Source organism: Haemaphysalis longicornis, unplaced genomic scaffold (genome assembly GCF_048455015.1).
Source record: "Haemaphysalis longicornis isolate Haplotype H1 unplaced genomic scaffold, Haemaphysalis longicornis Haplotype H1 scaffold_6, whole genome shotgun sequence".
In the NCBI taxonomy this organism is placed as follows: domain Eukaryota; kingdom Metazoa; phylum Arthropoda; class Arachnida; order Ixodida; family Ixodidae; genus Haemaphysalis; species Haemaphysalis longicornis.
Genome location: NW_027526407.1, coordinates 199,830,146 through 199,845,443, shown reverse-complemented (window position 1 = coordinate 199,845,443; position 15,298 = coordinate 199,830,146). Strand labels below are relative to the sequence as shown.

At 48.4% G+C, this 15,298-nt stretch overlaps 2 protein-coding genes across 2 annotated transcripts in view; both read right to left on the bottom strand.

Annotated features, from left to right (window-relative positions):
- LOC144143433 (juvenile hormone acid O-methyltransferase-like) overlaps positions 1-15,298 on the bottom strand; it is a 76,979-nt gene that overhangs the window by 11,246 nt on the left and 50,435 nt on the right. The gene's annotated exons all lie outside the window — the stretch shown is intronic.
- Positions 1-15,298, bottom strand: part of LOC144141696 (uncharacterized) — a 49,149-nt gene that overhangs the window by 5,833 nt on the left and 28,018 nt on the right. The window lies entirely within an intron of this gene.

Genomic DNA, 15,298 nt, shown 5'->3' with positions numbered 1-15,298 from the left:
TTTTTAAATTTCTCTCGCACGTATAGGGCAGGGGAATAAATGTGCTCGGAGACCATCATGCGCTTTGCTGGCTCAACAATTAGGGATCACTTTTACCGTGTAGCGCGATGTATCCTGCGCTCGGAAGAATTGAATGTCACAATTACAATTGAACCCCGCTAATACGTCCCCCAGACTTACGACGACCCGCTTCTTACGACGGATCACGGCGGTCCCGGCATACTCCCCATAGAAACAATGCATTAAAAACCCCGATGATGTGACGCTCGGGAGCATGCGGTCCACTTCATACGAAGCACCCTGGCGCGTATAAACCGGCGCTTTCCCCATATTTCACCCCACTTCACCGCTCGTACCGATCTTCTTTATTATGAACCACCGTTTTACGCTGCTTGATGTGCAAAGGCCAGCGGGCGGCCCAGATCACTTGCTTAACAGATGCAAGCAAGCAGGCGGGTATTCGTGAGCGGGAGTAAACCTGCGGCGGCCCCACGCCGTAACAGTACTCCAATGCGCCAACCGCGAGAAGTTCAAGTGGCCGGCGGACCGTGAATTTGAAGCTTCCTTCGAGCCGCCGACGAACGCGAAAACGCATACGACGCAACCCCACGGCGATGAACCAACAGGCGCTTTCCCCGCCCTCTCGATCCAAGTTTCTTCGTTTCACGACGCTCCCTGTCTCAAATCACGCTCTTCCACTGCAAGGGTGGAGACGCATACCAGTTGGCACCACCGTTCTGGGTAACTCGCTGGCCGCCGCAGAAACTCAGTGTAGCAACTGTAGTAAGACCCCGCTTTAATTTTTCCGCTACCCGGCTTATTCCCAAAGTTTGAATCATCTTATCTATTTCGCGTGGCTGGGTCTTGTGGGAAAAGAAAACAGCTATGTATTGGGCACTTTGACCCAATAGCGACGAATGTCTTTTTTTTTCATCTCCGCCTTGCACTATCAGTCGTTTCGCATGGCCTTGACAGTTTCACACTCCCCTTTTCTCCTCTCAATATGCTTGACCACGACCACGTCGGCTTTATCTCGCGCGCACGCACGGCGCGGGGCTGGCGGGCTAGCTGGACGCTATGGCGAGGAGGGAGGCACATCATGTTTTTTTTTTAAAAAAACTCGGGATTTCAGTTAGATGTTCGGTTATCACGCGCGAACGCGTTAGATATAGTAGCCTAAATAAGTTCTTAACCTACCTGTCGCATGAGGCCGTCTATCACGCCGGAATTTACCCGCACCGCGGTTGTACGACATCCCGGTCATACGACGCTTTCTCACGGTCCCTTGAAAGTCGTATTATCGGGGTTCCACTGTATCTACAAGTCGGGCCTAAGCCTTTCGGATGCCGATTGCCCATGACGCGTGCAGGAAGACTGCCGCCAAAGGACCCTGAGGAACACAACGCGTTTTTCAGCATCGTGTCATAAAGCCCTAGCCACCATGCAGTGTACCGAACCCGACCTGCGCGACACGATTGATTACCTCGATGGGCGCAACGTCACCATTATGAGGGCCTTCAAACGCAACTCCCCTGCATCTCTCTCAAAAATAAGGTGCTAGTCAAGGTAAATGTCGACCCTAAATCGAGAACAAACTACCTTCTCGTGATCCCTCATAGTCTCCGTGATTAAATCTTCGTACAGGCCACTACGACTCATAAATAGGGTTCCTCGGCACAGCATGCACGTTGCAGGAGATCTAGACGACATCCAAGGGACCCCCTACTCACATCCGGCGTCGTCCAGTACGTGCGTACCGGCGGTTACTGGCAGCGAAGGAAAACACCGGTGACTAGACCCATTGGACTCCTGCTGCCCTTTGCCGCACCATCTAGAACCTTCCACCAGATTGGAATGAACCTCCTATGCACTTTCCCTACATCACGAGCCACGTGCTAAGGATTGTCGTAGCCGCAGACTACCCGACGCGCTCTGCAGTTGCCGCATCTCTTCCAAACAGGCTTTCTTAAATGTCTTTAAATTCTCCATCAACCAAGTTAGTCTGCGTCATGGAGCCCCTGAAGCCCTAACACAAACTACGGAACAGCCTTTACTGCAGAACTAATGCGAACACTTTTGTGGCACAACACAGATCACCGAACAACCGCGGCGATGCACACTTCAAACAAATAAACGAACCGAGCACCCGAACCTCACTGTCGCGTATATGCTGTCTGTGTGTGTCTACGTTACACACAAAATGGGGGACGAAATCCTCTGCATGTGTGAGCTGCGTACCACCATGACGAACAGAGTAGAACCGTGGGCCTGAAAATTAATATGCAGAAAACTACTAAAGTACAGATCAATAACCTCGGGACAGCAGAGCGGTTTGAGATAGGTGGCGAGGCAGTGGAAGTGGTAAGCGACTATATCTGCTTAGCCCAAGTTGTGACGTCAGATCCCAACCATGAGGCAGTCATAATTACAGGATCAGAATGGGGTGGAGTGCATCCGGCAGACATTCTCAGATAATGAATAGCAGCCTACCATTGTCCCTGAAGAAGAAAGTGTACAACAGCTGCGTCTTACCGGTGCTCACCTACGGGGCAGAAACTTGGAGGCTCACTAAGAGGGTTCAACTTCAATTGAGAACGACTCAGAGGGCAATGCAGCGGAAAATGATAGGTGTAACATTAAGAGACAGGAAGAGGGCGGAGTGGGTCAGGGAGCAAACTGGTGTTAAAGACATACTAGTAGAAATTAAGAAGAAGAAATGGACGTGGGTAGGGCATATAATGCGCAGGGAGGATAACCTGGGAGGATAAAGGGAGGATAAAGAGGGAGGGAGGGAGGATAAAGAGGGATAAAGAGTAACGCAGGGAGGATAAAGAGGGATGGCGTTACTCAAAGAAAACCTAGTGCATAATGTTTGCAGTGCTGTGGAGAAGCGGACAGTAATTTTTTCGTTAATGAGACTTAACTAATTAGTTGTAATTAATTATCTAACTAGAGAATTACTGTCCTAATCACTAAAGTGTCAATGAGGCACTTGTAGATACCCACGAGGGGCATCTAACTGCGGTATTTCCAGCGACGAACTAATTGCGTGCTCATTTATTCTGACTGATAAAGAAAACCAGCGAAATACGAAAAATACCACGTGACGGCGCTTCCGCACGCATCTTCCACCTCAACGACGTAGAATCACGGCGTCATATATCTAGACTGTCTTTTTCACAAATTTTATCACGCTCCTTTTAACGTTCCAGCTATCTTGCCCGCTCATCGATTGTCCAGCCGTACAAACCATCACCGAGCCGTTTATCCACCACCAGCACAAACAACTGCACATCTTCGCTCCCTTTTTGTAGCAACCGCCCGGGACTGCAACAACTTCTTGGATAAAACCAGCGCGAATTCAGACGAAGACGAAAGAAGTAACCACAAGTACAGCCGCTGGTCTAACAACTTTTAATATCAGTAAGGGTGAATATAAATACTGAACACAAACAAAAAAGAAATAAAAAGACAATGCGCATGGGCAAACAAGTTTGCAAAGGTCACGCTGATACCACAAGTACATGTGCGCATGTTACAATCAAGGCACACGCAGATACGCAATCTCTTTAGGATGGAGACACATGCTTGTTTGGCTTATACACTTGTCACCTCCTTCGGCTATGTGGAATGCCTCCATGATTTCGCGGGTTGCTTGATTACGGTGCCTAAATAAAATGCTAGTGGCAGGAAAATTAGGTTCGCATTGGCTGGACTTAGCGCAATGTGAAGAAAGATGGGATGATAGAGGGCCTTTGCACTTAGCTCAATGTGAAGAAAGATGGGATGATACAGGTCCTTTCAATGACAATTCATGTTCTCTTAAACGCACGTTGATACAGCGGCCAGTTTACCCAACATAGGTTCGGCCACAAGGCAAAGGAATGCTATACACAACTCCCGTTGCGTATGGGACATACCGGTTCTTGTGGTTGACACCACAACCAACCCCTTTCTTCTCACTTCCCTGCTCGAACTTTCGGTCAAGCCTGCCACATACAGAACGCAACTTGTTGCGGGCCGGGATAGCCACTTGCACTCCATAGCGATGGCCCACTTTTTTTTAGGCGGTGTGTGATCGTATGAATGTATGGAATGACGGCAACTTTTTTGGTCTTTTGTGTGTCCTCAGCAACATCCCGGCCGCCGGACTTTGTTTTTAGGATTTTTACAAGTTTTTCACACGACTATGACAAGGGATGCTGTGGAAATCCCGCCTCCCTTAACTTTTTAACTTGCTCATTGAAGCTGTGTGTTATCAAGTGCTGGCACGATTTCGAAATGGCTGAGCGAAAACATGACAAGGCAATAGCGTTTTTTACAAGCTTGGTATGGCCCGATGAGTAGTTCATCAAAGGCTTGCCGATCGTGGCGCATACATCCAGCAGACATGCTCCTTATCAAACCGAAGATAGAGATTCAGATACTGGATGCCATTCTGCTTTGTAGTTTCAATCGTGAAATTGAGTCCCAAACCCCTTTGCTTAAATACCTTTAAAATATCCACAGTCGCTCGTAGGCTGGAGGAATCCTCAAAAATAACCAGGTAGTCGTCTACGTAACGGAAAACTTGAGGGGCCATACCGTTCAGGTCCCTCTCAAGAGAGCGATCAACTTTGGCAAGAAAAATGTCGCTTAGAATTGAAAAAAAAAGCTTGCAACCCAGCTGCAACCCTCCTGGAACAACTTGCCTGGCTTCGCCGTGCACAACTCCGACCCACATCTATTGAAGACTGTTGTGGAATCGCTAATCTGTTGCTAATTATGCCCATCCCTCATGTAATACCCCGACTGGGTACTTTGAGGAGAAATAAATAAATAAATAAATAAATAAATAAATAAATAAATAAATAAATAAATAAATAAATAAATAAATTGTAGTGTGAAGAGGTGACAGTGGTCAACAGCTCTATGCTAACTATCTCCTACCCTTGCAAGGAGATTGGCCGTCGTGCAATAACGGCAAGGAAGATGAAGCACCGGTGAACTGGACAGGTATCATCTTCAGCTTCAAGAAAATTAAAAAGAGCGCAAAGGACGAGGACAAAGAAACACAGTAGACGGGACGCGCGCTACTGTGTTTCTTTGTCCTCGTCCTTTGCGCTCTTTTTAATTTTCTTGAAGCCATGAACCAACTCGCCCAACAATCCATTTTATTAAATCATCTTCAGCGTGGACCGCGAGAAGAGCGCGTGAGAGCCAGTCGTGTGCCCCGCTTGCTTTGCACTGCCTTCTCTGAGCATCCTGCCGCATTTCCATCCGCAATAAACCCATCTTACAGTTACGTAACAAAATAAACAAATAACACGTAACAAAATAAATAAATAAATAAATAAACAAATAAAATGTTTCACCACCACCTTCACAAATGGCCTGCAATTTAGACCGGCTGCACAGGGCTTACACCTTTTGAAGACGTTCGTCCAGTGCTCTACCCCGGGTTGATGTTGAGTTTACCTCGGCAAAGGACTAGCGGAAAATGCCATGAGCTGTATGAAGTGCACAAGAAGGGAGAAGCAGGCGGGAGTTGCGCGTGAGGACGCAATAACGACGCAGAATTCCTTCGATATCGCATCAAGGCTGTGGGCCTCTTCAACTGCATGAGATATAGGCGTTCTTTTCTTCTACTTGTGTAGAACAGCCAAGAACAGCAGCAACAACAGCTGGTCACAATAATTCGATAAACCGATCGAGAAAGAAAGGGTTTCCGCCAAATTGCTTCCAATATTGCAGTTGCTACTTTATAACAACCTCTGAACACCACAATTCGGCGACGTCGGAGATGCGGAAATTTCGATCTTTCTTAGAAATAATAGCAATACTGCTTAAGCCAATTATGAAACAGACGACCCTAAAGTTGAGGCGTTCCCCCTAAACCTATTTAACAATACCCAAAAGCTGTTCTCAAAGAACATTGAGCATGCATTGTCCGGAGAATACATATTGAGGCTTTCTGTTCAGACGCAAAACATTTCCAGACACTGCTTCAATCCTCCACGATGGCACCACATGGTTTACAAAATCATACTCCACACGAACTCCGTCTGCCCTATTTTAAACAACAGCGCTAACAGAGCGAACACTCTCGAGAGCTCTTTCTTGATTGCTATTCTCGTCTGCGAAAACAAGCATTGTGAAATGGATAAATTAATAGGCAGTTTTAGAATAGCGGAAGCTGGCGTTGTGAGCCCCCAAGAAGTTAGGGGATCCCAAACGCAACGCGCTAGCGCGCGGCGAGTTTTAGAAGAGGGTCGTCCCCAATAGCCCGCAAGCGGCTTGCGTTGCTCAGGTCGGTTCGGGTGATGGGAACTTTAGGCTTAGCATCGTGGCGGACATTTGATCGCCGCTATCTGTGCCACTGCGGATGACAATCCGTAACACAACTTTTCACCAGACCATGAACCCCTTTCTCGCATGTTGAAGTTTATTTGAGCTATAATTGCTGTTTGAGCGATCGGTGACCCAGACATCTGCCGTAGCCTGTTTCGGTGATGATGATCATTATTATTATGAGTGGCTCTCCCATTTTATCAGGTGTCGGTTGTCAGCAACCGACTTACCTGTGTTATTACACTTATTTGCCCTACTTCTAGCTAACTTAATAGATGTGCTTCCTCCGCTGTCCTCCCTCACCCCTGTTTAAATTCTCATCGTTCCCACCCCCTTTTTTTTCTCCTACCGCTGTTCTAAATTCTCATCCGCATGATTACTCCACTTGCTTACCCATCCATTCCCTACTTTTCTTCCGCCACCACTCCAGTCGCCTCTTCGTCACCTCTATGGCCTTGAAGTTGACCGTGCCCCTCGCCCCAAATCGCAAAGCCTCTGCCAGCGTTGTTTCGCCCTCACCCCGCGGTAGTCGTATGTCCGTGCAGCCCCTTACAATATGGTGTATAAATTCCCGATCACTGCCGCAGCATGAACATGTGTCATCCTACTGCCCTTAGATACCCGTGTATGCCCGGGTTATCAGGCACCCCGCCGTGCTTCGAAGAGCAGTGCACTGCCTTTCGTATTGCCATAGAATCATTCCTTCCTAATTTTCAGTTTCTCTGTCCTATAAGTCTCCAGGGTTTTTTTTTCTGCCATTCTCTGTGTCCACTTTGCGTCTCTGCTGCCTTTACCTGCTTCTTAAATATTGTGTAAACCCCACTTTCCCCTACCGACTTTCCGTACTGCTTGGTAAGATGTCTAGTCCTCCGTCTCCACCGCGTGTCCAAGCTCCTCATTAACAGGTACTTAAAGACCCTCGCTGGCCATTTTTCGTCCACCATGCCACGAAGTCGCTCCTCGAACTTAATCTTGCTCAGCGCCTCTCTTGGCTCGAAAGACGGCCAGCCCATATCCAGCAGTACCGCTTCGTTTGTAGTTTCGCTGTGGGCCTCTCGGGCCAATCAGCCTACCGCCCTCTCATTTACCTTAAGGCCAACTTGGGCCTCTAGTTTCACCCGCAGAACGGAATTTGCGAAAATTAATCCTGGTAGCATGACCACCTTCCGAACTTCCCTTATAACCTAGTGTTTGTTGAAACCCCAGAGGGCTCTATGCTTCATTATAGACGCGTTCCGTCTTCCGTTCGTCTTAAGGTGAGCCTTATGCGCGTGCGTGTAATCTTCGCTTTCGTTCCGCCATAACCCTGAATATTTATACACTTTTACCCGTGGTAATTCTAGTTGTTGCACTGATACTGCTTTGTGCTTCGTGCCGGTGCTTCCGCGCAGGTAGCCCTATCTTTCGGCTGCTCGGCGCACCGCACGCCGCAGCGACTGTTCGGACGCCGAACCTTCACGGCCGGTCAGCGTAGGCTTATGATCGCGGCAGATATCTCATCGCCGCTTTTAAAAAAAGCTCTGATATCAATCCCCAGCACAATCTTTCACCACCCTAACACCCAATTTCTCGTCAGTGGTAGTTGTTTTTAGCGATCAGATTGATTCGGAAGAGCAGCAACAAGGTGCTGCTACCGTGGCCTGCGCCAGTTCGAGCCGCTTAGTGGACCCAGCGGACAGTCGCGGCCGGTGTGTGCGCGGACTGTTTCTGAAGGCGGAAAACGCTTCACGATTGCCTGGTTTATCCATTTTGCACGAACGACCCGCGGAATCTACAAATTAAGCTCGGCGATCGTCGTAGTTTATCGGGTGTATCATGGCCTTGTCATGATACATGGCCTTGTCGTGATCGAGGAACGAGCCGCAGGTTTCACTTCAACGATGGTCACGCACAATCTCGCTGGCTGCGAGAGCGACGAAAGAACGCAAGCTCCAGCTTGGGGCGCCCGCTATCTCGACCAAAGAGCGTGCGCGTTAAACGCAAACCCAAAAATTCCAAGGACGGCTTGGGTTCCGCGCATGCGCAGTACGGCGCCCCAAGGCTCTTTGGGACCCCACAGCATTGGGGCCCCCTATTCGAAAACTCCCTAATAAAATTGACTCCCGGAACAAATGCACATTTAGCGTAGTGGGTACCCTTTTCCAGAATAGATAATTTGCTTTCAAATGAGTTCTGGACATGATAACAGAACAGGAAAGAAGTGCTCGCACAAACTCTTCCGGACGGCTCTCTTCTTTTCACTGGCCCTTCCCACCTCGTAGGTGCAGCAAACCTGTCCTTGTTATAAGATCCAAATGTGAGGCAAGTAACGCAGGCAACAACTAAGAGTGCAGGGAATGGCGCATCACGGTTTCGTATCTAGCTTCTACGCAGAGGAGGTGGGGGCCGGGTCAGTCCAGAGCCACGGCGCCCTTCGAAATAGCCACATCAAGCGTGGTATCTTTTAACCTCTGACGACGCGCCAACAACCCAGCATTCTACTGTACATCGGCTGAAACACACCACAAACTTACCTTTTTCACATTCGCGAAGACCTCTCGTTAGTGCTCCATGGGGTTATAAGAACGACCGAGCAGAAATGATAACCGTATGCTTGATCTTCTGCATTTGATCTATGATATCTTCGTGATTATAGCCGCTCGGCTTAACGACGAGCAACAAAGTAAAGTGGACTACCATTGCAGGAGTGGATTTAGATGTAGGAGCACGTCATTAAAGTTTTTTCTCAACGTCACTTGCAGCGCTGTCATTAAGTGGTACCGACGGTGTCACGAAGAACGAGTTTGCGAATAAACCCGATGTTTCTGTCTCTTCAGACCCCAGTTTTCCTGAAAGCGGATTCTCGCTGAGGGAAATGTAGAGCATCAAGACCACCACCGCAGTGACAAGGCCAAGGACTATCGCCAGAGTGGTTAGGCACGATACGGTGCAAGGAATGTCCGGAAGGTTTGGCGAATCACCGATTGTCTGTGTGGTCGTAGCGGAATCGTCCATCGTCCGGTTGAGAAGGGATGCCCAGCGTACACGCTCTCCCGAGCTGGGCCGGCCCCTCTGCCCATGCTGGTCTCTGGTCACAAGAATGGGATCCACACCGGCCGGCTCTATCGGGTCGACGTCCACTGTAGGAACTACGTTGAAAGGTTCCAGGTGTGCAGGTCCTGTTGGTGGTGTCATCAACCCACTGTAAAAGTATTCCTTGTACCGAGGGTCCCAGTAAATGGATCTAGTTTCATCGCAGTCAACGCGTCCTTCGTTAGCCATGACTAGCGACGTTCTTCTTCTCTTCTTCTTCTTCGGTATCTTTAACATAAAAAAACGATGACAGGCTCCGCTTCTGAATGTTCAGTTATCTGCTCTAATAAAGTGGCGTCTCCACTCTCCTTTCAAAACAGAGCACTGTAAGGTTGAGAAAAAGTGAAACTAAGGAAGTGATTGATTGATTGTGGGATTTAACGCGCCGATGCAACGGAGGCGATGAGGCGCGCCGTAGTGGAGGGCTCCGGATTAATTTCGACCACCTGGGGATGTTTAGCGTGCACCGAAATCTCGTACACACGGGCGTTTTTGCTTTTCGCCTCCATCAGAAAAGCGGCCGCCGCGGCCGGGAATCCAACCCGCGACCTCGTGCTCAGCAGCCCAACGCCTTAGCCACTGAGCTCTAACTAAGGAAGTGTATAAAGTTTCCAGTACAGTTTTATTATTTTCACTTTATACTGCCAAAAAATAGTGAAATAGTTTTCCGCATTTATCGATAAAGGAGTGATCGTCGTCCTAATATCATTCTTCAATGAAGTTAATCACCTAAAATTGAATGGTAACGACTTTCAGCTCCCAAAATAGAAATACTCTAAGATGGTCCAGCTTCCCACCCCCCAAATCCTTTGAATGCAGCATAGATGCAGAAAGTCAGTCATTAAATTTTATTGATGTTCCTTTATGCCCTCCGCTAACCAATACGCAACAGCGGGTATGTGCTGCCCTGTGGAATAAACGAAATTTTCTTGTTAGGACGTCTAAACTGACGGATCACCGGGAAGAAGAACACGGACGACTGGGATGCCTAAAATCTGGATTTATAGTGCGAAGAACACGTAATTTATTATGCATGCAGCGCATGAATCAAACACACAGTGTTTAATGTCATTCGCCGGAAAATATGATCAAGACAACCACTACACCATTTAAGGGTCAACCGACGCTTGGCTAGGAAACGTTAGTGTACGCTTTGGGACAGACGCGACATTTTTCGCGAAACACCAATGGAATTCGCTTTAGTGGAGTGCTTTTTGTACCATCGGCCGGCACTCTAGACAGAGCCTAATTAAACCGTTTCTGCCATCTCGCTCACAGTCTGCTTCGTGGGCCTGTGCATCACAACGCACACAGGACAGAAGAATCTCTCCAGTACCAGACCGTAAACTCCATATTCAAAACTTTCCTATTCCCGCTTGCGCATACTCGGACTCACCATCCCGCAGTACGGATCGGGCTCCCATACAATCCTACAACTTCAACGCACAATGACTCCGCTAACTCAAATAATTCACCGTATCACACACAAACGGACCGGAATGAAGGAACTAGACCACATCGGTCTCATTGAAGCCTTGCTTATCAATCGTGTTACGTACGGTACGCCTTACCTGTCCCTCAAGACAGCCGAACGGTGAAAGCTAAATATTCTTATACTACAAACACACAAGACGTCCCTCGGACTTCCAACATGCACATCGAACGCCAAGTTGTTGCAACTGGGCTTACACAACACCTGGGAAGAGCTCTGTGAGGAGCAACGCGCTTCACAACTCGAACGGCTCCAACTCACTGATTCTGCACGTGCGGCCCTAGTGCGCCTTGGATATTTATCGCCTCCGGTCTCCAGATGCAGAGTACGTGTTCCACTGTCTTTATGGATGCACATCCGCGTTTCCAGAATTCCTAGAAATATGCCCCCTCCCTATGCCACTCGAAGACAAAGGGCTCGCGCCAACTATCTTCAGGATGAATTTAAAAGTCAAAATGATGTGCTGTCCGCAGATGCCTCTCCCTACGTAACCAAAAACGTCTATGCGACATCAGTGGTGAATAATACACTTGAGACCGTAGCCGCAGCAACTGCCTTTTCCACGGACACCGCCATTGCCGAGGAAGCAGCAATAGCCATGGCATCTAGCACAACGCAGAGCGACTACGTTACCATACTGAAGATTCTCAAGAGGCTTTTCGCAACTTCCTGCGAGGCACTCTTTCTCCGGCAGCCCTCCATATTCTGTAAAACAAGACTTACCTACCTGACCTCTGCATTATCTGGGCACCAAGTCATTCAGGCATAGTCGGCAATGGAGCGGCACATACCGTGGCTCGAGAAGCAGTACACTGGGCCATTGCGGATAGCCACAACCTTCTGCCAGCCACCCCACTATCTCTACGCCTCAACCCCTGCTAACATACAACGACATCCTCTCTCACTACTGACTATCCCGCCAACAGTGTACTCCCCCACATAAGCAACTCACCAAAGAGGAAGGAGTTATACTTTGCCAGCTCCAAACTAACACCTTACCAGTGTTGTACACGTTCCTCTAAAATAGGAACGAAAGCTCGTTCCTCGTTCCTTCCCCATTTTGAAACGAGTTCCCGTTACAAGTTCCTTTATTGCGAAAGGAACGCGTTCCAGTTCCACTTCGAAAATTGGAACGTGTCGTTACATTAACGTTACCATTAGGTTTTTAAATTAAAATATAGTGTCGGATAATCCTGGGGCGAAATTAAGTGAGAAATTTAAAACTCAACTCGAATTACGTATATTATACGAATATTAACACCGCCGGCAGCAGATTATCTGGAGATAAAAATAATCAAAAGAAAATCTCCGAGGCGAATTTTTTCAGCGAGCACCGGACGAACTCCAGACGGCTCTAGGACATTTTGGTGCAGGATGTTTCGGTGCGGAAATTCCGGCGTACGGACATATCAGTTACGGGCGTTTCGGTGCACGGACATTTCGGTGTACGGACATTTCGGTGCGCAACCTTTTCGGGGACCAAATTAGCCGGTGCTTGTCTGTTCGCGACCGCCGTTATATTTTTATTCCCTCTTAACGTGGGTTATGGACAACAATCTGGAGCAGTGAATTTACTTTTTTGATTGATGCCATGTTTGATCTTTCCCAGGTATTTTTAGAAATTCTACATTTATATATTTTTGTTTAATACCTATTCCTGGGGACACCTGTTATTCAGCCGATTGAATTCTTTAGCACACGTGTTTTTTCATTCACAACAGGTTGTTATTTATATTCGCACTTTTTCAGCTAAGACAATTAACCGGTGCTTACGATGGTCCGACGGCTTTTTTGTATTTTTTTTAAATTTACACACCCTCAAATTACATAAATTACATGCACACTCTCAGTATCAAAAACGTAACGTTAGCTAGCCCCCCAGAATGCAGAAAACCCTATGAAGGGCATTACGTAGGCTGGGCTGTTTTGCTAAAATGAATTGGCGGACTCTGGCCTAGGATATTCTCGTGGAGGAAGAACAGGCCTATTTGAAAACAGCCGCAGCTTCTAATGTCCTAAATGTTTATTAGGCGCGTACGGGTTGTGCGTACAAATTCCACCCATCCTGTTCGGGAAAACCAACCTTCTTTTGATGTTTACATGCCTACATTCACCACATTTTAATTATTTGTCCTAGCGCCCCTCCGCCCACCTCCCCGCCTGCACGCTCGAATCTCGGCCAGATTTCTGTTTCAGTCATATTATTTTCGGTTTCCTCTGAAAATCCTACACGCGTGGCGGAGTTCACGGTCTGCGAAGCCTCACCGCAGTGATACAGGAAAAAGCTTTACATTCGCCAGGAGCTCACGAAACCTCTATAATGTGCAACAAAAAGCCACCCAAAAAGCCGCTGAGAACACAATGACCACTATCGTTTGCTGGCTACGCCCTTCCGCGGGTCGCGGTCATACCGATAGCGCCCCCACTCCAGGAATCGCTCTTTCTTCGCCTTAAGTCGCCCCATTGGGAATTAACTCTTCAAGTCTCGCATATCATGGAAACCCCAGGCATACATTGCTTTCTCCCATTATAAGGAGCGAAAAAATTGAATAGGCTAGTGTGACGAGAGCGGCAACAGCCGTCTTCAAGTTTTCGAAGTGCAGTTGACGCAATGGTGAAGCACAAGTGACACCCCTCTCTCTCTACCAAGGGGGCTGGTAGCCGGCGGGACTCAGCCTTCCCCTCCCCTAAGTAACGCCACCGTAAGTGCGATCGTTGGTTGGTTTGTTTTAAGTTGAACCGACACCGAATGCAGCGAATACGAGATTGATCGAGAAAATAATTAAAACGGAATGCACACGCGCTTAATCTACCTCGTTTTTCTGTTGTTATTTTTCGCGGATGTTTTGCTGAGGGGGGGGGGGGAGGGAGGGGGGATAGACTAAAAGCAGCAGCGCTTAGGTAACACTTAAAGTAGTAGGGTTGTTCACATGAATGTTAAAAAAGGGTTGAACGGATGCAAATTAACAACGTTAATTTTTACCATCTACTACAGAAATTGGGTTTTACGTAGCAATGCTCCGCCAGGTTTTAGCGTTCGTTTCCACGCACGGCGGCGCAAGCACAAGTCTCGAACGTAAAATCATATCAAGTCACGAAATTACAATATTAAAGCTAAAATGTTCAAAGAATGCCTGGGACATCCCGTGACTCAAAATGTCTGGCCCAAGACGTCGTGCACCAAAATGTCCGTGCACAGAAATGTCTGCACCGAAACGTCCTGCAACTAAATGTCCAACACCGAAATCTCCGGATCCCGTATTAGACAATCTTTCCCCGCCAGGGACCAATTCTATCGGCCAGACGCGCGTCCTGGCCTCGCCAGGCAAACGATGGAAGGTGAAAAGCGTTCTCGCGGCTACGCTATTCACCCGTCGAACGCCGCGTAAGTTCAACCAGCATGAAAGCAAGCACAAGCTGCGGCCTGCTGCGTGGTTATTCTTCTGCCTTTGACCTTCGAGGAAGCACTTACGGCTGAAGGGCGGGCAAATTGACCAGCTTATAGGAAGAGAAACTCAGTAGCGACTTGTCGATTTTTGTACTCGAGCCTTGGCATCAAAAACAGCCAAATGCTAGCGATGTAACGGCAGGAACGCCGTTCCTGCCGTTCCTTCAAAAACCTAACGAGTTCCCGTTACAGTTCCACCGACCCTTAAAGGGGCACTGACACAAAATTTTGAAGGCGAGATAACTTCGGAGATAGATTGGTGGGAACACATATACATCATCTGCAAAATATCAGCGCTGAATACAGCCTAGAACATATTTAAAATCAATTTTGAAGTGTGCGAAACGCAACCGAGCGGCCAGCAGAGGACCACGCGCAAGTGTAAATAAACAACATCCAAACACGTCACGAGTTTGTGTTTGCCGCTTCCGCACTGCCGGCTCGCCGCTCCAATCGGAGGGCCGGAGGGCGGAGCTTCTGCTCTCGAGAACGAACGACCCGATCGTTGGCGGCGGAGGCGCCGTGATTTCGTCAGCTCATCGGGCAGCTGGCCGCGACCAAAGTTCTACAGCGATTCCAGGCACTCTGTTTCTATTACTGTTTATTACCATTGGATGCGGAAACGCGCCGGAGGCACAAAAGCCCACTGAGCAAGCCGCACGGTCGCTGTGCAGGCGGCGGCCACGGCCGCGAAGTGGCCCACGCCGGCGCAGGTAGCTCGAGTGATAGCTTGTTACCGCTGCACGAAATTGTCCCCAAGTCCCGACCATGGTGGCTTACATGAGAAAGGAGTTAATGATGCCATGGCGGGTTGCATTAAAAATTGTCATCTGCACCGCTTACGAGAGCGGCACTCGAATATCCGCCGCAGTGCTAAGCCGAACACATCTGTAGGCGGACCTGTAGGCAGACCGGCCGGCTGCTCCCAGCGCGTGTCTTGCCACCCACCGTCTCGA